The sequence below is a fragment of the Crocodylus siamensis genome, chromosome 6 (assembly GCF_052110815.1).
Source record: "Crocodylus siamensis isolate JL-2025a chromosome 6, ASM5211081v1, whole genome shotgun sequence".
Taxonomy (NCBI): domain Eukaryota; kingdom Metazoa; phylum Chordata; order Crocodylia; family Crocodylidae; genus Crocodylus; species Crocodylus siamensis.
This window is the reverse complement of record NC_143400.1, coordinates 42,509,991-42,534,066: the sequence shown is the minus strand read 5'-3', so window position 1 is coordinate 42,534,066 and position 24,076 is coordinate 42,509,991.

Genomic DNA, 24,076 nt, shown 5'->3' with positions numbered 1-24,076 from the left:
TCCCCTTTCCAAAGATGGGTTTCTGTGCCCCACACTGTGAGCCGTGCTGGAAAGAACTCCTTTGCTAGCTGTTGGTGGACAACCAAAGCCAGGGGACCAAAACCAGGATCATTATCCCTACAGTATGCATTATCTGATGTAGTGAGATCTGCATGCTGGCCCTTTACTTCCAAAGAGTAGAAACACATGTACATGTCCATATTTTACAGACTTCACTGCAGAAATTGTACCTGAGCAAAGCCTTCCTTCAACCTGCCAGGATACCACTCATGTTGCTTGTTTCAGGTTGCATGGAAATTTATAGAGAAGGAATGTGAAGAGGTGCAATGGTTTCTTCTGAGATGTTAAGCCCATGTTTGGTTTTCCTAGGCAATATCCATTTTCCTGTATCTTCAGGTTTTTGTACAGGTTCTTATGGAGTTTGTATCACTGTGATATCCCACCCCGCACAGTGATGCACTTCAGAACAAAAACCCTCTTCCTTGCTTACTGTAATAGAGCTCTTGGAGAGCATTTGGCCATGTGACTGAGCAAGAGCCTTACCAAGAAATTGGGAGTTGTTCTTTGGCACTACCTCCTTCACACATTCCTGCATGAAGATCAAGCGTAAAGCGATGCAAACTGGAGGATGACTAGGTTAGCTATAATACTGCAGAAAAGGAGCTGGGGTCTATTCAAGTGGACCATAAGCTGAATATGAGTAAGCAGTATTATATTGATAAACAAAAGGCAAATAATTTGCTGGTATGTATAAACAGGGATGTTATTTGCCAATTACATAAATCTTCTTGTCATAGAAAGTTTTCACCTTGCAAAGTCCTGTATGTCACGTTTCCATTTTCAATGTAGCTGCAGTAGATGCTGACACTCCAAGGATGCTCATATTCATCATTAAGTCCATGCCTGGGTCCAATCTAAGTCTTTCCAGATGCAGTCTTAGAATACCAAAATCTCTTCTGACCTATCTCTTGATACTTCAAAACTTAAGCCTGGGCAAACAAGATGAGCCAAGGGAATAATCAACTGTTAAACCCCTGAGAGCTGGAATAGATGCATTTATAAATCTCTGTTTCTGAACTATCTAAGGGTTCCTGGGAACCTTCCACATAATCTAACTTGGCACAAAGAAGCTCCCTCAATAGTTCAGTGAGTTCTCTAATTTTATCCCTTCTTTGCATCTTTTGGATAGCATGTTTCTGTACTCTGGAATTCAGATGTGAGCGATTTGAGGAGGCAAAATGAAGGGGCCTGTAGCAGGGCACTAAGGTGCCTGCTACTTGTAGAGCTGGGATAACTACCCTGGTACCAGTTGCTAGGGCAACCAGAGGGAGCTAGTGACCCACACCTGCCAGCGGTCAGCTGACTGGAAGGGGCAGGGCCTGGCTCCAATTTAAACCCCAGGGCTGAGGCCAGGGGGGAGTTCTCTGCTGGCAGCCAAGGGGGGAGGAGCTCTGCCTGAGCAAGCAAAGGGATGAGGCCTGAATGCCCAAGCAGCTTGATCCTGGTGAGAGATGCCACCCTTGGGATGGCTCGAATGATGTTTTACCCAAGCAGCATGAATTTATGTTATAGCCCAGAGGCTGGTGTTTTGTTTGCTGTTTGACTGGTGGCTTGGGTGAGGCTATAAGGGGATGGAGGAGGCCTCATAGGGGGGCTCACAGTAGCATGGGGACCCCAGCCCCAGAGAGGGGTAGCGATTGATGAGCGCCAGGGAGGTGCAGTGTGAGACAGGGCCGCAGAGAGCCCGAGCGCCAGGGAGGTGCAGTGCAAGACCAACGAACTTCAGTTACATCAGTGAGGCTTGGGGCATGGTAAAGGGGTGGTTGGTGCTACATATAGCCCATAAGGCTGGGGTGCACTGAAATACCCATTACAGAACGGGACCAGTGTGCAGCAGGAAACTATGTCCAAGAGGATGGAAAGGCAGCCTCCCTATTATATATTTAACATCAAAGACGTGGTAGGTGAGACTTGAGGGTGCTTTTAGGCTAACTTGGCATGGTAAAGGGGGCATTGGGGAGAGCATGGTGACCCCTAGGATGCCTTCCTGTTACAGGGCCCTTGAGCAAACAGACAGGGAACTGCTAAAGTGGAGGTTGTGTGGAGGTAAAGAAATAATGGTGTGTATAGAAATAACAATGTTGCTGAGAGATGGCGGGGGGGGGGGGATGAGATTGCCAAAGTACATTGCCAGCTGGCAATTCTCAACCAAAATGCCTTGAAATACTTCCAAGGATGCTGTGGGTTACTACACAATGTTAGTCCTATTCAGTGTGCAAACATGATTCACAATCACCTTGATAAGATGATGGGCTCTATGGATTGAGGTCGGGGGGTGGGGAGCAGTGGGTGTCATATCCCCTGACTTTGTCAACGCCTATGATACCATCTCTCACAACCTTGTCATTAACAAACTAAGGAAATACAGATTAGGTCTGTGACTTTTCAATCTCTGGAGTCCCATGATAGGTCACCAGGGGTTCTGTGAAGAGAATGGCGGAGAGCACTAGGAGGTGGAGCACAACCATTGATGGGCTGGGTAGCCTAACTCTATATCTGCCTGCAGGTTAGGGGTAGAGGTAGGGGCTCTGTGGCAAAAGAAATTATATGAAAGGGTGCTTTTGACTTTAGGAAGCTTGAAAACAACAGGTCTGGATCAAAATGCTGCAAGGTGGATACATAACTGGTTGAATCATCAATGAGCTGTCCTTAATTGCTTGTGCCTAGTTGGGAAGAGGTATCAAGTGGGGCTCCCCTAGGGTGTGCTAGTTCCAATATTATTTAATTTCTTCTTTAATTATTTGTATGATTGGATCAAGTGAATGCTCTACAAAAATTGCAAAACATACCAAGTTGGAAGGAGTTTCATGTACTCTGGAGAATAGAACTAGAATCCAAATTCATCTGACTAGACTAGAGACATGGTCCAACATCAATTGGATGAGATTCAAGCAAGGGCAAGTGCAAAGTCCTGCCCTTAGAATGGACTAACTGCATACACAAAACCAGACTCTGGAATGACGTTCTAGGCTTCAGTACTGCAGAGAAGGACTTGAGGCTCACAATGGACCATAAGCTGAATATGAGCCAACCAAAAACAAACAAACAAATCTCAGCAGCTTCTTGTGTTGTATGAACTAGAGTATCATTTGTAAATCAAGAGATGGGATTCTCATATAAGCATACAAAATTAATGTTGGGAGGGATCTCGGGGGGTTGTCTAGTCCAAACCCCTGCTCAAAACAGGACCATCCTCAAGAATATATCATCCCAATGAGGGCTTTGTCTAGTCAGTTCTTAAAAACCTCCAGGGATGGAGAGTCCAAAACCTCCCTGGGTAGGCTGTTCCAGTGTTTCACCACCCTATTAGTGAGATTTTATTTCCTGACATCTAACCTAAACTTCCCTTGCTGCAACTTGAGACCATTGCTCCTTGTTCTGTCATCTGCCACCACTGTGCACAGTCTAGCTGCATCTTATTTGAAATCACCCTTCAGGCAGTTGAAGGTTGCTATTAATTTCCCATTGGTCATCTTTTCTCTGAACTAAATAAGCCCTGTTCCCTCAGCCTTCCTCAGAAGCCATGCACCCCAGCCCCCTAATCATTCTTCTGCTCTATCCAGCACTAGTGAGATCTGACCTGGAGTACTGTATTCAATTTTGGGACCCACACTTCAAGAATGGTATAGACAGTTTGGAATGAGTCTAGCCCAGAACAACGAATGTGATTAAAGGCATAGGAAGCATGTCTGAGTAAAGACTTGACAGATTAGTGTTATTTAGCCGAGAGAAGAAAAGATTGAGTGGAGAATTGATAACCGTCTTCAAATTCCTGAAGGGTGATTATGGAGAGGATGACGGTGGCCCCAAGCTGCATCAGAGGATATTTAGGCTGTGGACTAATATGATCTTTCTGATTTGAGGGTGGTCAAGCATTAAAGCAGGCTACCTAGAGAAACTGTGGAATCTCCTTTCTTGAAAATTTTCAAGAGCAGGCTAGACAGACACTTGGCTGGGATGATTCTCCCCCACAAAAGTTTAGTGAGTTCTCTAATTTTATCTTTGTTTTTGGAAAGTGTGATTTGTGCTTGGAGGAAAGTGTTACTGAGTGAAAGAAGGGTCAAATGCTGGGTATATCTAATCTCTTGGCTATCATTACTATATTGAATAGACTCTAGGAGATTTGAATTTGGAAGATGAAGAGGCACTTCAAATAATTGAGATGAAAATCTTAAAGTGGAAACGATATGTTACTCAGAGATAAAAATAACAGATCATCTACATGTGTCTTTTACTGCAGAATAAATTAATCTACTGTGCAGTAAAGTATTACAGTCTACACATGCACTGCTACTTGGTTGGTATGGACTAACTTACTTTGCCATGGGATAGTCTTGTCAGACACAGGTGGAATAAAATAGCATGATTAAATACATGAAGATGGTGATGTGTGCTAACTGCACCTTGTCAGCCAAGCCAGCAAGAGGCCACATTCCTGCCTCATGGTCAGTCATGGCTCCATGAGCCATGTGGCTGGGCAGCTGCTCCATTGTCCAATGCTTCCAAGATCTGACCCTGAGACCTCTGCCCTCCCATACCTGCCCCCTGTGCTGCAGGGACATGCCACCTGGCACTGCCACTTAGCATCCAGGCCTGATCTTCTGAGGCACTTGCCAGCTGGTGCCATGTCATGCTTTACACCCACTGATGCACAGGGCTTGGCACTCAGCTGGAGTCGCCAGCAAATGGCAGACCTCATAGCTATCTGGGGGGATGTAGAGGTCCAGCAGAAGCTCGCCTAGGAATCAAGGGCCAATGCCCATGTCCAAAGGACATGTCCCAACATATGGAGAAGCAGGGGCAATATGGGTCCAGCCAGCAGTGCCAAGTCAAATCCAAGGCCCAGAGGGTGCAGTAGGTCCATGTTTGAGACCACAACAGGTACTCTACCTGCAGTTCTGTGGCCTTCCAGTGGGGGCTGGACCACAACCTAACCCCCATAGACCCTGGTAAGGCCCAGCACATCTTCTGCAGCACAGGTGGGCTGCTGGTGCTGAAGGTAGGGGCCACAGGTCAGGAGGAATCCTCAGGGGAGGACACCCAAGTGCTTCCATACCAAGGCCTGGTGCATTACCAGACCTCACCTGCCCAAGCCACCACTGGCCCAAATACTCTGATGCTGGCCCAGCGGTGAAGAGGACAGGGTGGGGATGGCCCCTGTATATGCTAGTTCCAGATGATCCCTGGAGGAGGTCACTGCCCATGTGTCCACATGCTGTGCTGTACCTCACAGCCCCAGGATGCCTCAGCCAGCTGGACCTCTTCATCATGGCCAGGGACAACATCTACCCACCACGAGCAGCTACCACATCTTCCTGGTAATCCTGCCCAAGAAGGAGGTCTGGGGGAAGTGAGAACCACAGCCACTCATACACCTTCAGGCTGCATACCTGGAGCCAAGGGCCCCACCTACAGGGGTGATTCCCCTGCCTACCCGCCAACCACACTATCCATACCCACCACCCTGACTGGTGGAGTTTTCCCCCACCCCCAACATGTAGTGAGGCAGGAGGCAGTTCAGGACTTTATTGAGTACCCAGAAGGCTCCCAGCTAGGCACTCAGGGGCTCCTCACATGTGAAGAAACTTGTCAGTGATAGAGGCAAGTTCCTTCTTGGTTAGGCGTTTGTAGCATAGGCAGAGACCCCTCCAGCCAGTGGTGCCTGTTGCAGGGAAGCATGGGCTTGCCTGGGGGCACCCTCAAAGCTCAGGTCCCCAAGCCAGGTTCTCAGCTGTGCCATGGGAACCATTGTGATTAGCAGTAGCTGAGCATAGTAGGTCAGACAGCCCTCAGAACACTACCACAGTTCATTGCATCTCACCTGAGTGACACTGACCAGGGAGACACTCAGGATGCAGCCCACCTGTGGCCCATGGTGCCTCTCCCGAGAGGGCCACTGGGGGGAAGGTGGAGGTAGGGGGTGATGGGTATTGTCAGGCTCGTATCCCAACTGAGTGATAACCCCTCACCCCCAAGCCTGGGTGCTATAGGCCCGGTGCCATCAAAGCAAAGTACCTGGCCTGTAAGTATAAGAAGATGGGGAGTTGCTTTGGAGCCATCATGGCAATTGCCAGCAGTTCAAGAGTGGCTATCTAAGCACCCTGCTGGGGCAGAGGGAGTGGAGGAGGTGACCCATAAGCACCTCACTGATATGGTTCCCTGGCCCTCACTGTGGGGTTTTAACTCTCTTAGGACTGCTGCAGGGGCTATCCATCGTCAACACCACTGCCACAGCTCATGCTCCCAGTGCCAGGCATCCTCAGCACTGTCCCAGCCACCTGCGGAGGTTTTGGTATTGAGAGTATGGTTGGGGGGTAGAAAACTAAGAAAGGTTTATTGACTTAACAAAAACACAACTATGCGTAGTAACAAGACAAACAATGACAGACAAGAAAAATTCATGTTGGCAACTTATCGGCAGTCCCTTCTGATGCCTGAAGTACAACAAGTTTCTCTTTCCACAAAGTTCAGCGAAGTCAGACATCCCCAATCAGTGCTGTTTGAGAGGTACAGGGAAGGACCCTGGAGTTCAGTCCTTCGGCTCCTTGAGGGCCATGGGCCCACTGATCCAGGCCAACAGCTAACTAATCCTTTTCAGAGAGCTGTATCTTCCTTCTGAATGGTTTCTAGATATTCCAGCTAATTTATAGCTTCTGAATGGTACTGATAATGTACAACCACTCAGATTTTTTTTTACTTCAACTGTCCTTAGACTGACCAATAGCAGTACAAGCCTTGCATTCCTTTGATAAGGTTAATTTTAACTATGCCACAGGGCCTTACTACTTCAAGGCTTTGCTAAATTTACTAGGCCTTACTTTATACAAGGCCTTACTACATCTTAAACTTTAATTAGGCTTTTAGCAACAATATATAGCTTAATATGTAAACAAATGCAGAAAATCACTTGGTCTAATCTTCATAGAGCCCTCAATAAGCACCTTTATCACACAGGCATACTTTTCAGCTGTCACAAGCACACTGTGTCCAGGCCCTGTGGAAAAGCTTACACATGGGCCTTGTAAATGTTGTACAGCATGCAGGCTATATCAGTAACCTGGGGGGTGTTGGCCAGCAAACTTGAGACAGGTAGAGAAGTTGCACCAGCATCCCTGGAGGTGCCTGAAGGTGCACTGGACTAGCACGTGACCCAGTGTTACTAGATTTGCCTATCCCTTTTGGGGTACGCTTATTTATCAGAGTTACATGTCTGGGGTTTCTGTAATCCTGTCAATGTACCACTTGTGTTCTGTACAGAGCTCTATCTCTGTCTTCTGCAAGTCCTCCCCTCCCCCCCATGGAGCTACCTTGCAAGGCTTAGTTTCAATGGGGCTAGGTTCCTCCAGCTACCGAGTCAGTCGAACACATACAGATTAACAGGGCATGTCTGAGTGAGTAGGGTTACTCAGCATTTCCAGGCTGATATGGTCATGGGCCCCAGATACAGCACAGGAACAGAGCATGCCTGAGCTAGCAGAGTCAATCAACACTTCTAAGCTGACACCCTTATAGGCTATGGACTCGGCACAGAGTTCAGCAGGGCAACAATAAAATGCAGCCAGATACAATACATGCAAACAAGTTAACAGAGCAAGTCTGAGCGAGCAGGGTTACTCAGCATTTCCAGGCCGACACCCTCATGTGCCCCAGACTCAGCACAGGAGCAGGGCATGTCTGAGTGGGGCCGGGTCGATCAGCATTAACAGGCTGACACCTTCATATGCCCTGCCTCAGCATTTCCCAATCTCTTGTCCCAATTGTCTTGGTAGTAACTCCCTTGATGAGCAAATCCCACAGGATTTTTGGGCTTGACAGGGATCTTTGGCTTAGGTAAAAGAAGCATTGCTGTAGAGCAAATGGGGAGGTTGAGGAGAAGGAAGAGCAAATGAGGTTCAGGGAGAGTATGGCAACCAGCTTGACTGTAAGAGTTATTTTATTGCCAGGTATATGAAACTTACAATGATACTAGTAGTAATAGCCATACAAGGAGAGACAAACAAACAAAGAAGTTACAATATTACACAGTTTCAATTGGGTATTTGAGTAAGTCTAGCTCAAGTTTGATCAGCAAAAGTCAGGTTGAGAAAGCTGTGCCTGGATTAGAGAGAGGTAGAAAGAGGGGGATTAAACTAAGTCTGAGGTTTAGAAAGTGGGCTTGCTCAAGTTTGATTAGCAAAAGTCAGGTTTAGAAAGCTGTGCCTGAAGTAAGAGAGAGGGAAAGAGAGAGAGGGATTAAACCAAGTCCAAGGTTTAGAAAGTTGGCTTAAATAAAGAGAGAGAGTGAGTTTGTGTCTTACCACTCAGTGAAGCTTGAACCAGTCCAGGTTCCCAGGTGTTTGTTGGAGTTCATAGACAAGTTGCTCGGCTTAGGGTTCCTAGTGCTTAAGACAGGCAGAACCACCAGCGTGATCAGTGGAGATATTCCAGGCAGGAAAAGAGACGGTGAAGTCCCAGTGGAACTGGTGCAGCTTTTGGATCCAAGCACCAGAACAGAAACTTGAGCTTGGGTAGGGGTTTTTGTAGGGAAATAACAATGGTTCAAGGGTGAACTCAAGGTTCGTTTGTGGGTAAACGATGACTCAAGAGAGTATCCCAGAGTTGTTTTGTTATGCTGGACAATGGGAGCTGATCATTCCTAGCTATGGACAGCATTATCCTGAGGGATCTCACAATGCAAACAGGCAGATACCACCAATAAAGGACTCATCATAACTAGAATTGGTCTGATAAATGCTGAGCTGGGTGTGTACAGACATGGGTTGATTAGCATTTAGAGCAGGGATCCCCCATCATGCGGTGCTCCCCTGGTTTTCTGGTCTCAGAGTTCAGTGCGGTCCATGCCTTGGAATCTCTGTTCTCCATTCTGAATGCTAATGGAGGTGCCTCCCTTTCCTATCTCTGATGCAAATGGGACTGAGGGGAGTTGCCTTAATCCTGTCACCCTTATCCAGAGAGGTTTAGGTGTATCTCTGACTGCATCTTGATTGACTTTTTTAAGTCCTCCTTCTGATCAGTTCTGGCTCAAGCAGAGCTGGGGAGAGGAAGTCCTCGTTAGTCAGACAGGCTGGGTAGTGTGCTAGGGTTCCCCAGAAGCACAGAGCTGACAGGTAATCAGAGCCAGAGCCCCGTGAGCTTGTTGATGCAGGCCACAGTGGTGTCCATGTAGACATCATAAGCATTGCTGCTAGGGTCTTGGGGATAGCCCAGGAGATGGTAGCTGATGGCCTGGGAGTGGAAGCACATGGGTTGGGCAGTTGGCTCAGGTGTGGGGCTGGGTGGCAGGGTGGGATGGATGGGCTTAAGCCCAGCCAGGTCTAGGTGGCAGTCATTGTGGGTGTAGGACACAGTTAGCATGGTGGTAAGAAGAAGGCCATGGTACTTGTTGCCACTGCTGATGGGAGGGTGAAGAGCATCCATGGTGTGCTGGAAACCAGCACTTAGGATGGTGACCTAGAGAGCTGCGCCAGCAAGTCTCAGACTCTCAGGGCCAGAGAAGCATGTGGCCAGAAAACACAACATGGGGCAGACTTTCAAAGGTTGGGGCTGGTGCCCAAGTTTCTGTGACCAGCTGATGACAGCTGTGGCCTGCTCTGGCTGGAGCCGGGAGCCCTCTCTGGCTGCAGTAGCAAGGCAGGAGTGTCCCTGGCCTAAACTGCTCCACCCAGGCACAATTTGCTCATGCCACTGGATGCATTTCATAGATTTAATAGATTTTTAGGATCGGAAGGGACCTCAGTAGATCATTGAGTCTGAACCTTTGCCCTGGGCAGAAAGAGTGCTTGTCCAGTCTCCTCTTAAAGATCTCCAAGGTAGGGGAGAGTACCATCTCCCTTGGAAGCACATTCCAGATTCTGGTAACCCTTACCATAAAGAAGTTCTTCCTAATGTCTAATCTAAATCTGCTGTCTGTCAGTTGGTGGCTGTTGTTTCTAGTTACTCCAAGGGGCACATTAGTAAACAGAGTTTCTCCTATTCCTTGCTTCCCGCCATGCTGACAAATTCGTAGACGGCCACCAGATCCCCTCTCAGCCTTCTCATATGGAAGCTGAAGAGATTGAAGAGATCCAGGTCCCTCAATCTCTCCTCATAAGACCTATCCTGCAGGCTCCTAACCATACAAGTGGCCCTCCTCTGGACCCTCTCAAGGTTACCCACATCCCTCTTGAAGTGTGGCACCCAGAACTGGACACGGTACTCCAGCTGTGGACTTCCCAATGCCTTATATAGGGGAAGTATCACCTCCTTAGACCTGTTCGTGATTCGCCTGTTAATGCATGATAGAGTGTGGCTACCTCTATTGATCACCTTGTCACACTGCTGATTCATGTTAATCTTTGAGTCAGCTATGTCTGAAATCCCTTTCTGCTGCCTTGCTGCTTAAAAAGTCATCTCCCAATCTTTATGTGTATTGGTGGTTCCTTCTCCCTAGGTACAGGGTACAGTCCTCTGCACTTATCTTTGTTAAACTGCATCCTATTTTGTTTTGCCCACTTTTTCAGCCTGTCCAAATCCAACTGAATCCATTCCCTGCCCTCCAGTGTGTCTACTTTGCCCCATAATTTGGTGTCATTCACAAGTTTGGACAGTGTGCTCACCACACCCTTGTCCACATGGGTGCCTGAGTAAAGGGGAGCAAAGTGACGAGAGCGGGGTCCTCTGGTGGCTGTCACACTGATTGGGGAGGGAGTCTCTCTGTAGGCAATCTCACTCACCAAAAAGCAGCAGCGCACTTCTGGAAGTGGAATGGCCACTTTTGCTAGCTGTCCTGCTCCCCAGCTGGTGCTTACGGGGGTGGGGGAAGCCACTGGTGCTCCCACCTGACCCTCTACCCATCCCTGACACAGGGAGCATGGCTGGTCAGGGGGTGCACATGAACCCCTATGAACCTTGTATTCATTGCCACTGCTTGTCCAAATCACTGATGAAAATGTTGAACAGCACTGGCCCAAGGACCAAGCCTTAGGGGACCCCACTGCCCACATCTCTCCAGGTTGATACCAACCCATCCACCACAACTCTCTGGGAGCATCCCATTAGCCAATTCACCACCCACTTGACCATGTAATCATCTAAGTCACAGCCGCCTAGTTTGTTGTCATTTTTGTTTTGTTTTGTTTTTAATGAGAATGGGATATGACACCGTATCAAAGGCTTAAAAAAAAAAATCAAGTATATGACATGCACTTTGACTCCTGCATCTAAGAAGTTTGTGACCTGGTCATAAAAGAGGGAAGGTTTGTCAGGCAGGATCTACCTGCCATCCATGCTGGTTGCCCTTCAGCATTATTTTTCCTGCTGGACTCGCACAGATGTAACTCTTAATATTTTTTTCAAAGGTTTTCCGAAGGACAGATGTGAGACTAACTGATTTATGGTTACCCAGATCCTCCTTCCTCCCCTTTTTGAAAATAAGAACCACATAGCCCCTTTCCAGTTCTCTGGGTTGTGCCCTGAGCACCATGAGTACCTGTATTGTAGACACTGTGCCTGGATTAGCTTACTCCCATGCAAACTGTGCCAGAGTACATTCAGTCACAATAACTGCATGTCTAGATGTGTCTATTGAGTGCGAGGAATGATCTTTTTCCCCCTTGGGTATCACAGCAGAGGAGAGACTGAAGAGGGAATAGTTGAAGGGAGACAGTGAGAAGCTCCTTCCATTTGTGAGAAGTATAGGAGGTAACAGCAAGCTCTGAGAATCTAACCAGCTGGCAATGGAAGTTGACAACATGGGCTGACAGAATGGGAATTGATCTCTCCATACTGAATAAGCAATGACTGTTGGGTAAGGGGCAGACCACAGAAGGCCTTGAAATCTGAATACAGATTCCTGGTGGTTGATGAAATAAGGAAGAGGGAATAGGGGAAGGGAAGAGAGAACAGTGGACACACAGAGGAGAAAGACATTGTCAAAGAGCTGGACAAGCTAAATACTCTTTTCAGCAATGTTTTGGATGGGTATTAACAGGTTCAGAGGGTGTTTGTCCAGGTGAACAAGATGTGGGGTCATCAGGGTATAGACTAGAGTTTTAGCTGTGCACATGGATAGGGCAGGCAGAGAGTGCCATGCCACAGTGTAACCTACATCAGTTCTGTATAATTAGGTAAATCAAGCTGGGGTCTAGAGAGGACAGACATACAGCTACCCTGGAGTAGATGAACAGAGTAGGAGACTACTACTATACCTCAGCACTCAGTGACAGCGAGCAGGTAATATATGTTTGCGCTGAGCAAATGGCAACCCAAGATGGACATGGACAGAAGCACAAACCAATGCAACTTACACTACTGGAGTTTTTCCCTTGATTCTTTTAGGGATGATTCTACACATGGTTGGGCAAAGTTATATTGTCTGCCCTCCACTGTTTTATTACACAGTGGACTGCTAATCACACTGGTTTAAAAAGGGCATCTCTCCTTGCCCTTAGAGAAGTTATGAAGAAAGAATCCTCAAATCTTATTGGCTGTGAAGATTAATGGGGAGAGGTCAGAGTTTTAGTCCCCAGGGTTACAGGCCTAAGTGATGGACAGAATGTCAGTGATGGTCCACTGAGTCAGAGACAGTGCAGGGAGGGGAATTGTTTTAGCAGCCTGCAGAGGGTTTAGATTGAGAGTGTGGTCGGGGGTAGAAAGGTAAGAAAGATTTATTGACTTGACAAAAACACAACTACACGTAGTAACAAAACAAACAATGACAGACAAAAGCAATTCACGTCGGCAATTTATCGGCAGCCTCTCTGATGTCTGATACACAGCAAGCTTCTCTTTTTACAAAGTTCAGTAAGGTTGGGCATCCTCAAACAATGCTGTCTGAGGGGTACTGGGAAGGACCCTGGAATGCAGTTCTTGGGCTTCTTGAGGCTTACAGGCCCACTAATCTAGGCAACAGATAACTAATCTTTTTCACAGAGCTGTATTTTCTTTTTGAATGGTTTCTAGATATTTCAGCTAATTTATAACTTTTGAAAGACACTGATAATGTACGACCACTTAGATTCCTTTTTCTTCAACTGTCCTTAGACTGACCAATAGTAGTACAAGCCTTGCATTTCTTTGATAAGGTAATTTTAACTGCACCACAGGGCCTTACTACTTCTAGGCCTTACTAAATTTACTAGGCCTTACTTTATACAAGCCCTCACTACATTTTAAACTATTATTAGACTTTTAGCAACGACGTATAGCTTAATATCTAAACAAATACAGAAAAACACTTGGTCTAATCTTCATAGAGCTTTCAGCAAGCACTTTTATCACACAGACATACTCTTTAGCTGCCACAGGAATGTTAACCTTTACTCTGATCATATCAAGCTTGAGCTGCAGACTAGATAACTGAGATAGATGAGACACAGACAAATCAAGGAGTTAGCTGGAAAAGCAGGAGGCACAGGCCTGGAGTAGAGAGTCAGATCTGTAAGCTGCCTGTGTGTGAATGGAAGCTGAACTTGTTTTCACAAGTGAAAGTGTCCAGAGGGGGAAGGAGAAGTGTCTGCATAGAACAGTCTGCCCTCAGCAACCACAGTCCCTGGTTCTTGCACAGGAATACATTCACCCTCAGCCACTGTGGTACGTATTATGTACAGTGATAAACTGTGTTGCAAAAACCTGGCTGTCTTGGCTACAACACCATGTAATTATCTGCTCTTGTACATGGAAGCATGGGGCTTGATTCCCCTCCCGCATCCTATCAGTGACTCTGCAATGGAAATACTGTGCTGATATACTGGGAACCTAATTTTCAGTTTATTACTGATCTGATCAAAGGCTACCATGCCACTGTTTGCACTAAGGTATTTCTCTACCCTGTACCCTGTAGGCTATTTTCTGATATTACTCTACCCTGTACTCTGTGGGCTATTCTAAACCTACTGCTTGTAACCAATAAAGTTATCCTTTGTACCTAGCATGGGGGACTTATTGGGAGAGGGCCCAGATTAAGCCTTGGAGTCCCCTTCGTTTGGCTGACTAAGGGAGACCGCTATTTGTGCTTCAGACAGGGAAGCACCCCAAATTCTTGCAGTGGGTCCAATACCCTCAAGGACTACTAGGTCTGTGTTTCCCAGGGGGCACAGTTCTAAGATCAGTCCAGATTCTGGGTGGTGGCAGTGTTACCCCCAGGCTTGTGGGTGTGCTCCAGGAAGGGGGTTAGCCAGATGTGAGGTGCCCCCAGGGAAGCACTCAGAGCCTGGAAGGTGGTCGGGTGCAGTGAGGTGGGTGGCTCAATGCAGGACCATTCACTACTGGCCCATCACAGATGCATGCAAGTGTTTGATTCACTCTGCCAAATATGGCATTGCATTGGTGGCTCATGTTGATCCTGTGATCTGTCATGACACCCAGGTCTCTTTCAGTTGTGGTGTTGCAAGTGTAGCACTGCTGAGCCTGTAAGTGTGTTGCAGGTTATTTCTCCCTAGATGGAGCACTTTACATTTTTCCATATTAAACATCATCAAGTTAAGATCCACCCACATCACAAACCTGTCCAGGTCAGCCTATATCACCAGCCTGTCCTCACCACCATAAGTCGGCGTCATCCATGAACTTCACCGGTTTGCTTTTAAGTCCCAAATCCAAATGAACATGCTGAAAAGCACTGGTCTGAGTATGGAACCCTGAGAGATACCACTGGTCACCTTCCATCATTTTGACTCGGTTCCATTTATTAATACTCTCTGTATCCTACCTCAGAGCCAGTTACCTAGTCACCAGATCATAAAGTAGTCAAGGCCACATCTTCCCACTTATATGGGAGACCAGGCCAAAGGCCTTTTTGAAGTTCAGGTGTATGATATCAACCTCATTTCACTTATCCGGGTGGTGAGCTACCTGATCATAGATGGAAATGAGGTCAGTCAAGCATGAACTGCCCACAATGAAGGCATGGTGGCTGTCTTTTAGAATACTGCCTTCTGTTAGCCTATTAATAATGGCTTTGATAATTTGATTGATTTGATATTTTTTCCAGATTTTACCAGGGATTGAGGTCAAACTGATTGGCCTATAATTCCCTGGATCCTCCTTTCTCCCTTTCTTGAAGATAGGCACCACATTGGCTCCCTTCCAGTCTAATGGGGCCTCTCCCATGTGCCACAAGTCTTCAAATAACTTTGCCATAGTTCACGTGATGATGTTGGCCAGTTCCTTTAGCACTCACAGGTATAGTTTATATGGTCCTGCTGACTTGTAGATATTCAGCTTGTCTAGATGTTCCCCCACAAGATTAGAAAAAAAGTAGACCACTTTGCATCACTTGGACAGGCGTCTCCCTTCCAAAGATGTACATATCTATGTCCCACACTGTGTGAGCCCTGCTGAAAAGAACTCCTTTGATAACACTTGGCACACAACCAAAGCCAGGGGACCAAAACCAGGACAATGATCCCTACAGTATGCATTATCCAATACAGTGAGGCCTGTCTGATGGTCCATTTCTTCCAAATAATAGAAATGTGTATACATTTCTAGAGTTGAAAGAGTTCACAGACTTTACTCCAGAAAATGCATCTGAGCAAAGCCTTTCTCCAAACTACCAGGATACTGCTCACATTGCTCCTTTCAGGTTGCATGGCAACAGAGGGAAAATGAATGTGAAAAGTCACAATGATTTCTTCAGAGGTGTAAATCCTATTTTGTTTTTTCCAGGCAATATTCACTCTCTTGGATCTACAGGTTTTTGTGCAGTTCCTTACAGACTTTGTATCACTGTGGTAACTCCCCACACGGTGATGCACTTCAGAACAAAAACCCTCTTCCTTTCTTACTGTTACAGTAAGAAAGGAAGCTCTTGGAGAACATTTATCCATGTGACTGAGCATGAGCCTTGCCAAGAAATTGTGAGTTGTTCTTTATCACTGCTTCCTTTAGACACTCCAGCATGAAGATTGAGCATAAAGCAATGCAAATTGGGGGATGATAGGGTTGGCTACCATACTGCAGAAACGAAGCTGGGGGCTATTGAGTGAGTGAGTATTTCATAAATTTCATAGATATTTGAGCTGGAAGGGACCCTGAAGAATCATTGAGTCCAGCCCCCTGCCCCAGGGGCAGGAAGTTAGCAGGGTTCATATGATCCCAGCAAGATAGATATCCAAATGTGTTGTGAAGGCATTCAAAGTGGGTGCTTGAACCACCTCCGGTGGCAGTCTATTCCAAACCTTGGGGGCTTGGGCAGTAAAGAAGTTCTTCCTTATGTCCAGCCTGAATCGGTTGTGGTGGAGTTTGTGACCATTCGATCTTGTCGTCCCTTGGGACGCTCTGGTGAACAGATGTTCCCCCAGATCCTGGTGAGCACTCCTGATAAACTTATAGGTGGCCACCAGATTGCCCCTGAGCCTGTGCTTTTCCATGCCAAAGAATGCTATGGCTCTCATCCTCTCAGCATAAGTTCTGTTTTCCTGATCTCTGTTTATGCATGTGGCTCTTCTCTGGACTCTCTCAAGCTTCTCCACATGATTTTGAATAGCAGAGCCCAAAACAGTATTCCAGCTGTGGCCACACCAAGGCCGAGTACAATGGGAGGATGATGTTCCAGGATTTGCTTGAGAAGCATCTATGGATGCAAGCCAGCATTTTGCTAACTTTACTAGCCCCAGCATCACATTGAAGGCTCATGTTCATCTTGTGGTCAACCATGACCCCCAAGTCCCTTTCATCTGTAGTGCTAACCAGCGTAGCACTACCAAGCCTAAAAGCATGCTGCAGGCTTTTTCTCTTAAGGTGGAAAACCTTGCATTTTATGGTGTTAAACACCATCAGGTTCTCATCCACCCATTTCATGAGCCTATCAAGATCTGCCTCGATCACCCTCCTGTCCTCAGGTGTGGATGCTTTACCCCAGAGTTTGGTGTCATTGGCAAACTTGGCCAGCCTCTTCTGACACCAATGTCTACATCATTGATGAAGATGTTAAATAGTATAGACCCTAGGACAGAGCCTTGAGGGACCCCACTGGTCACCACTCACCAAGATGATTGACTTCCACCAACCACCACCCTCTGGGTCCTACCACAGAGCCAATTCCCCAGCCAGTGAATCATGGTGAGGTTGAAATTCCAGTTAGCCAGTTTTGCCAAGAGGTAGGATACTAGATCAAAGGCTTTTTTTAAAGTCAAGATATACAACATCAATCTCTTTCCCCTTGTCCAGGTGATAGGTCACCTGGTCATAAAAGGAAATGAGATTGGTCAGGCAAGACCTACCTACACCAAACCTATGCTGGGTATCCCTCAGGATATTGCCATCAGCTAGTCTGTTAAGGATGGCCCCTTTGATAATATTTTCCAAGACATTCCCCATGATAGAGGTCAGGCTGATGGGCCTGTAGTTTGCCAGATCCACTTTCCTCCCTTTCTTGAAGATAGGCATCACATTGGTATTGTTCCAATCTTTGGGCACTTCACCAGAGTGCCAGGAGTTCTCAAAGATCCATGCCAGGGGCTGAGCTATGATGCTCGCCAGCTCCTTGAGTACCCTTGGGTATAAACCATCAGGGCAGGTGACTTGAAGATATCCAGCCTGTCAAGGTGTTCCTTCATGAGGTCATCTTCAATGAAGGGTAAGGTGTCTCCCTCACCCAGGCATCTCTGACCCACAGTGGGCAGGGGTGTCCCTTGGGACTGGTGAAAAATGGATGCAAAGTACACATTTAGCAAGTTTGCTTTTTTCATGGGCGTCAGTTGTCCCGTCTGGTTTAGCAGGGGTTCAATGTTGCCCTTGCTTTTCCTCTGACTTCCCACATATCTAAAAAAGGAGTTGTTATTGTCCTTTGTAGCTAGCTGGAGTTCCATCACAGCCTTGGCTTTCCTGGTTTTCTCTCTGCAGGTGTGGACCAGAGCAGAGTATTCCTCCTTGGTGGTGGTTCCAGTCCTCCATCCTTTGTAGGTCTTCCTTTTAGGACACAGAAGGTCCGCTAGTTCCCTGGAGAGCCAAGGGAGCTGCTGTGCTCTTTTTCTGCCTTTCCTCTGAGACAGGATAGACTTTGCTTGTGCATCCAGGATTGCTCCCTTGAGGAGAAACCACCTGTCCTGAACTCCCCTCTCCTTTGGGTTGTGGCCCTTCTGTAATATTGTTACAAAAAAAATGAATAGCATGCTGGGATATATAAACAGGAATGTTATCTGCCAATCATGTGAATTTTCCTATGATAGGAATTTTTTGGCTCTGCAGTCATGGTGCTAGGAGGTCATGTTGCTGGGAGATTCTTATCTCCTGGCCTGAGCCCCACAGTCATGGGACCCAGGCTGGGAGATGCTTTTCCAGCCTGGGTCCCATGACCCAGGTCCAGTGATGCAATTGGGTTGGCTTGGACTGGGAACTCCATCCCTCCTAGCACCAGCTTCATAGTCATGGGGCCAGACCTGGGAGATCTCTCCCAGCACCAGCTCCAAAACCCATGGAACTGGCTCTTGGTGATAAGGATCTCCCAGCCAAGGTCCATGACCATAGCCCTGCATCCTCTCTGGAAGGCTCCTACCCTCTCCCCAGCAGCAGCCCCCTCTCCATGGACCTGGATGGAGGTCCACCACCATCTCCTCCAGCCAGGAGCCACTTCCCCAACCCCTACTCTGGGTCACCTCCCAACCCAGCTGCCACCCACACCTTGGCCCAGTGCACCTCTCACCCTGGCTCCATGTGGCTATGGAATAGGATCTGCCTTCAGCAGGGCAAGGACCAAGTGCAGGCCCTACTGGCCCTGGCCACTGGCTGCTGGAGGGTAAGCCATCTGCAAGAGGACAGTAGCAGCCACCAGTGCCCCTGGGTGAGCCCCTTACCCAGCAGGTTCGCTGTGGCGAGTGTACCCATGGGGGAATGGCTAGAGGCCAGGGTGCTGGCCACCTGTCCCCAGCCTCTGCCCCCTGGCACCCTAAACACACAGTCCCTTGCCCTGGGGAGGAGGGGCAGACACACAACCAAATCATTTGTAAATAGTTGGCACAGAGAAGAGGGTGTTTTATTGGGGGTGGGTGATGGATGGGCTCTGTTGTTAGGGAGAAAGGGGGGGATCTGTTTCTGTGAGGGAAATAAAGTGTTTTTCATGAAACTGTTCACAGTGAGCATTGTGCTGGGGATGGGCAGTGGGGAGGGGGTCCTTGGTTGGTGCCTAAGTGGGCTACAGCAGGGAATGTAGGAAGAGGTGGTCAGCCACTGCTTCTCACACCTGGTGTCCTGGCCCCCACTGGTGAGTGTGTGGCTTGCCCAGGTCCTCGGTGGGGGCAGGGGCCACTGCTGCCACGGCCACCACAGCCAGTGGTCCCACTTCCATGCCTTCTTTGTCCACTGTGCTTTTCCCTCCCACTGTGCCTCCTTCATGCAGGCCTCATGACAGAGCTCCCCCTGGGCCTCACAGACATTATTCAGTATGCAAACTGTGACAACTACCCATGTGCTGGCTGAAGACGCACTCCACGAGAACATGGATCTAGCCCAGGCACCTATTGAAGTGGTCCTGGCAGGGATTCAGCTGGTCAGTGGGAGAAGCGGGTAATCAGGGTCCCTGATGAGGAGGGATGGGATCATCACCATGTCCAACTGGAGGTCTGGCACCCACATTGTGAAGGACTTACTCTGCACCAGGTCAGAGTTCCAGAAGACACCTACAATGCCCGACCTATCAGTATTTATGTTTGTGTAGGTGCTTCAGTGGTTGATGATGGGCTGGAGCATGACAGAGTGGTAGCCATTGAAGCGGTTTCTGTGGAGCAGGCAGGTGACAGGCATGTGGGTCTCACTGATGGCACCAATGCACTGGGGGAATTCCAGGGCATGGAACCCCAGTACCACTGCAAGGGCATCATGCAAACAGCACCATATGCCCCAGCATGTCTTGGACAGTTCCATACACCTCCAGGATGGCCTCCCCAGCAGTGGCTTTGCCCATTGTGAAGAGGTGGGCAATGTAGCAGAGGCTGGCAGGCATGGCTAACTTGAGAAGAGTGATGGGCAAACAGGTGTCCATGGGGAGGGGCTGCCACACGGTGGTCTTGTGCCATGCTAGGTGTTGGTGAAGCTGCTACAGAAGGTCCAGGAAGGTGGTCTGGATAATGCAGAATGCCTCCAGCCACTGCTTGTCATCCCAGGTGTCCTGGATGAAGTACAACTGCCAATCCTGGCTTGCTGGGTGGGCCCAGAGGTGACAGGGCTGGAGGCCCAGGAGGCCATGGATGGCCTCAGAAGTGGCATCCAGGAGCACACTGTGCACAACCCTGCTGAGGTCTGGCCAGCAGGATGGAGTCCAGGCAACAGCTGTACAGTGGCTGGGGCCTGGGGTAGTACAATGAGGTTCTCCAGGTCATTGATGCATGTGGGGGAGCTGGCAGGGCCCAAACTTCTGTGGGCCAGACTGCAGTCACTGTGGCAGTCCAGCAAAAGCATCATGGTAGGCAAAGGAGCCTGGGGCACTGGCTGCCACTGCCAGGGTCAGACTCTGGAGCAGGTTCAGGGAGGTAGAAGCTGCAGCAACAGAGTTAACACATGCTGCCACCACACTGTGTATGCTGCTGCTGGCCAGGGAGTGGGATTGCCTTTTAAACATGGTCTCTGGCCCTAGGCAGCTGCTGATGGAGTCTCCAGGTCCCCCTGGCGGTGGCCAGGGCCCATTGCAGGGGCCCAGAAAGCAGAAGCTGTTTGCTGCCATTAGCATCAAATCTGCTCCCCCTTCCTTGCATGTGTAGATACCTGCCTGGAAGCATTTACTTTCAAGTAATTTATTCAAGAGTAAATGGATACCTGATCAATTACATGTGTAAACATGTTCTGTATTTCTGTACATCAAGGAAAGTGTTGCTGAGTGGAGGAAGGGCTACCACATTGGGTAAATTTAATCTGTTAGCTCTCGTTGCTCTGTGGAATGCAGGTGTGGGTGATTTGAAGAGGAAAGACGAAGGAGCACTTGAGAAAATGGGAATGGAAATACTAAAGTGGAAACTATGATTGACTCAGAGGGAGATATAGAAATAACTATGTGTGAGAAATGTTGTTATGAGAGCCAGAGTGACAGGCTGAGATGGCCAAAGTACATCCCCAGCTGGTAAGTCTTAATCAAAGTGCCTTGGGATCTTTCCAAGGATGTTGTGCGGGGTGCCACATGACATTAGCACTGCTAAGTATGCAAACAAGATGCACAGGATCCTTGATAAGGTGACAGGCTGTATGGCTAAAAGGGGTGGGACATGTGGGAGCAGTGGATGTCATATCCTTTGTCTTTCACAAGGCATGTAACACCATTTCTCACAATGTTATCATTAACAAGTTAAGGAAATAAAGACTAGATCACTGGTTTTCAAACCCTGGGGTCCTGTGACAGGTCAACAGGGGTTCTGCAAAGAGAATGGTGGAGAGGACTGGGTGGTGGTGGATCACCATTGATGGGCTGGGTTACCTGACTCTGTCAGTCTGAAAGATAGAGGTGGGGCTTTGGCAGAAGAAGAAATTATATGAAAGAGTGGTATGAGTTTAGGAAGCTTTAAAAACTCTGGACTGGATGACAGTACTGCAAGGTGGATACATAACTGGTTTGATCATCAACTAGTAGCCCTTAATGTCTCAGTTTTTAATTAGGAGGAGGTATCAAGTGGAGTTCCCCAGGGGTATGTTCTGATTCCATGGGTGTGTTCTCGAGGGTAGGTCTAGGATTCAGTGTGACTTAGTCAAATTGGAGGATTGGGCCAAAAGAGGCTCATGAGGCTCAACAAGAACAAGTACAAAGTCCTGCACTTAGGACAGAAGAACTCCATGCACCAGTACAGGCTGGGGGCTGACTATCTGGGTGGCAGCTCTGCAGAAAAGGAAATGGGCATTACAGTGGTCAGTAAGCTGAATATGAGCCAATAATATGCCCTTGTTGCCAAGAAGGCTAACGGCATACTGGGATGCGTTAGTAGGAGTGTTGCCAGAAAGTCAAGGGAAGTGGTTCTTTCTCTCTATTCAGCACTGGTTAGGCCACATCTGGAGTACTGTGTTCAGTCCCGCCCCCCGTACTTAAAGGATGTTGACAATTTGGAGAGAATCAAGCAGAAGGCAACAGAAATGTTCACCGTGGCTATGGCTAAAGAAGAGATGACTGAGGGGGGATTTAAGAGCAGCCTTCAACTCCCTAAAAGAGGGTTTGAAAAAGGATGGAGCTAGACTATTCTCAGTTGTGGGAGATAACAGAAGAAAGAGCAATGGTCTCAAGTTGCAGAAAGAAAAGTTTAGGTTAGATATTAGGAAGAACTTTCTCACTTGGAGGGTAGTAAAACACTGGAACAGGTTACCCAAAGAGGTTGTACACTTTCCATCCTTCAAAGTTTTTATGACTTGACTAGACAGAGCTTTGGTTTGGATGATCTAGTTGGGAATGTTCCTGTTTTGAGTAGGGTGTTGGACTAGATGAGCTCCTGAGGTCCCTTCCAACCCTAATTTTCTATGATTCTATGATTGAGTGAATGCTTAGCTAATTTGTTTGACACCAAGTTGAGTTGAGTTGCAGATGCTCTGGAGAGTAGGGCTAGGATCCAAATTCAGCTTAATAGACTGGAGAAATAGTCCATCATCAATCAGCTGAGATGCATGAAGGACAAGTACAAAGTCCTGCACTTAGGATGGAATCATTGCATATACAAATACAGACTACAGAATGGCTTCTTAGGCTGCAGTACTGCAGAGAAGGACCTGGGGCTCATAGTGAACCATAACCTGAATATGACCCACCCAAAAACAAGTCAACAGCATCCTGGGTTGTATAAAAAGGGGTGTCACTTGCAAATCAAGAGAAGGGGTTCTTATATAAGCACAGAAAATTAGGGTTTGAAGGGATCTCAGGAGGTCAGCTAGTTCAATCCCCTACACAAACATGAACACCCCCAACTAGATTATCCCAGCAAAGGCTTTGTCTTCCTGGGTCTTAAAACCCCCCAAGGATGGAGAGTCTGCAACCTCTCTGGGTACCCTGTTTCAGTGTTTACCACCTTCCTAGTGAGATTTTTTTCCTCCCCCTAATATCTTACCTTATCTTGCTGCAACTTGAGACCATTTATCCTTGTTCTCTCACCTGCGACTACTGAGAACTGTCTAACTCCATCCTTCTTGGAACCACCCTTCAGGTAGTTAAAGGCTTTTATTAAATTGCTTATCTTTTTTTCTATGGCCAGAGACCTAGCGGACCTACTGTGGCTAAAAAGGAAAGCCTACCAAGGATGGAGGACGGGATTCACCTCCAAGGAGGATTACTCCGCACTGGTCCGATCCTGCAGGGACCAAACGAGGAAAGCCAAGGCTGCAACTGAACTCCAACTAGCTTCAGGCATCAAGGACAACAAAAAGTCCTTTTTCAGGTATGTGGGGAGCCAGAGGAAAAGCAAGGGCAATGTTGGACCCCTGCTAAACCAGATGGGGCAACTGGCAACTGACGCCCAGGAAAAAGCCAACCTATTAAATAGGTACTTTGCGTCAGTCTTTCATCAGTCACATGGGATGCCCATGCCTGCTATGGGACAGGGAAATCTGGGTGAGGGGAATCCCCTACCCTCCATCAATGCTGACCTCGTGAAGGAACACCTTGAGAAGCTGGATACCTTCAAGTCAGCTGGCCCTGACAACCTGTACCCCAGGGTACTCAAGGAGCTGGCGAGCGTCATAGCCCAGCCCCTGGCATGGATCTTTGAAAACTCCTGGCGCTCTGGTGTAGTGCCCGAAGACTGGAAGAAGGCCAATGTGGTGCCGATCTTCAAGAAAGGGAGGAGAGTGGATCCGGCTAACTACAGGCCCATTAGCCTGACTTCTATCCTGGGGAAGATCTTAGAAAAGTTTATTAAGGAGGCCATACTTGAGGGACTGGCCCAGGCTAACATTCTAAGGGACAGCCAGCACGGGTTTGTTGCGGGTAGGTCTTGTTTGACCAATCTCATTTCCTTCTATGACCAGGTGACCTATCACCTGGACAAGGGAGAAGAGATTGATGTCCTATATCTTGGATTCAAAAAAGCTTTTGATCTGGTATCCCATGATCACCTCTTGGCCAAACTGACCAATTATGGCC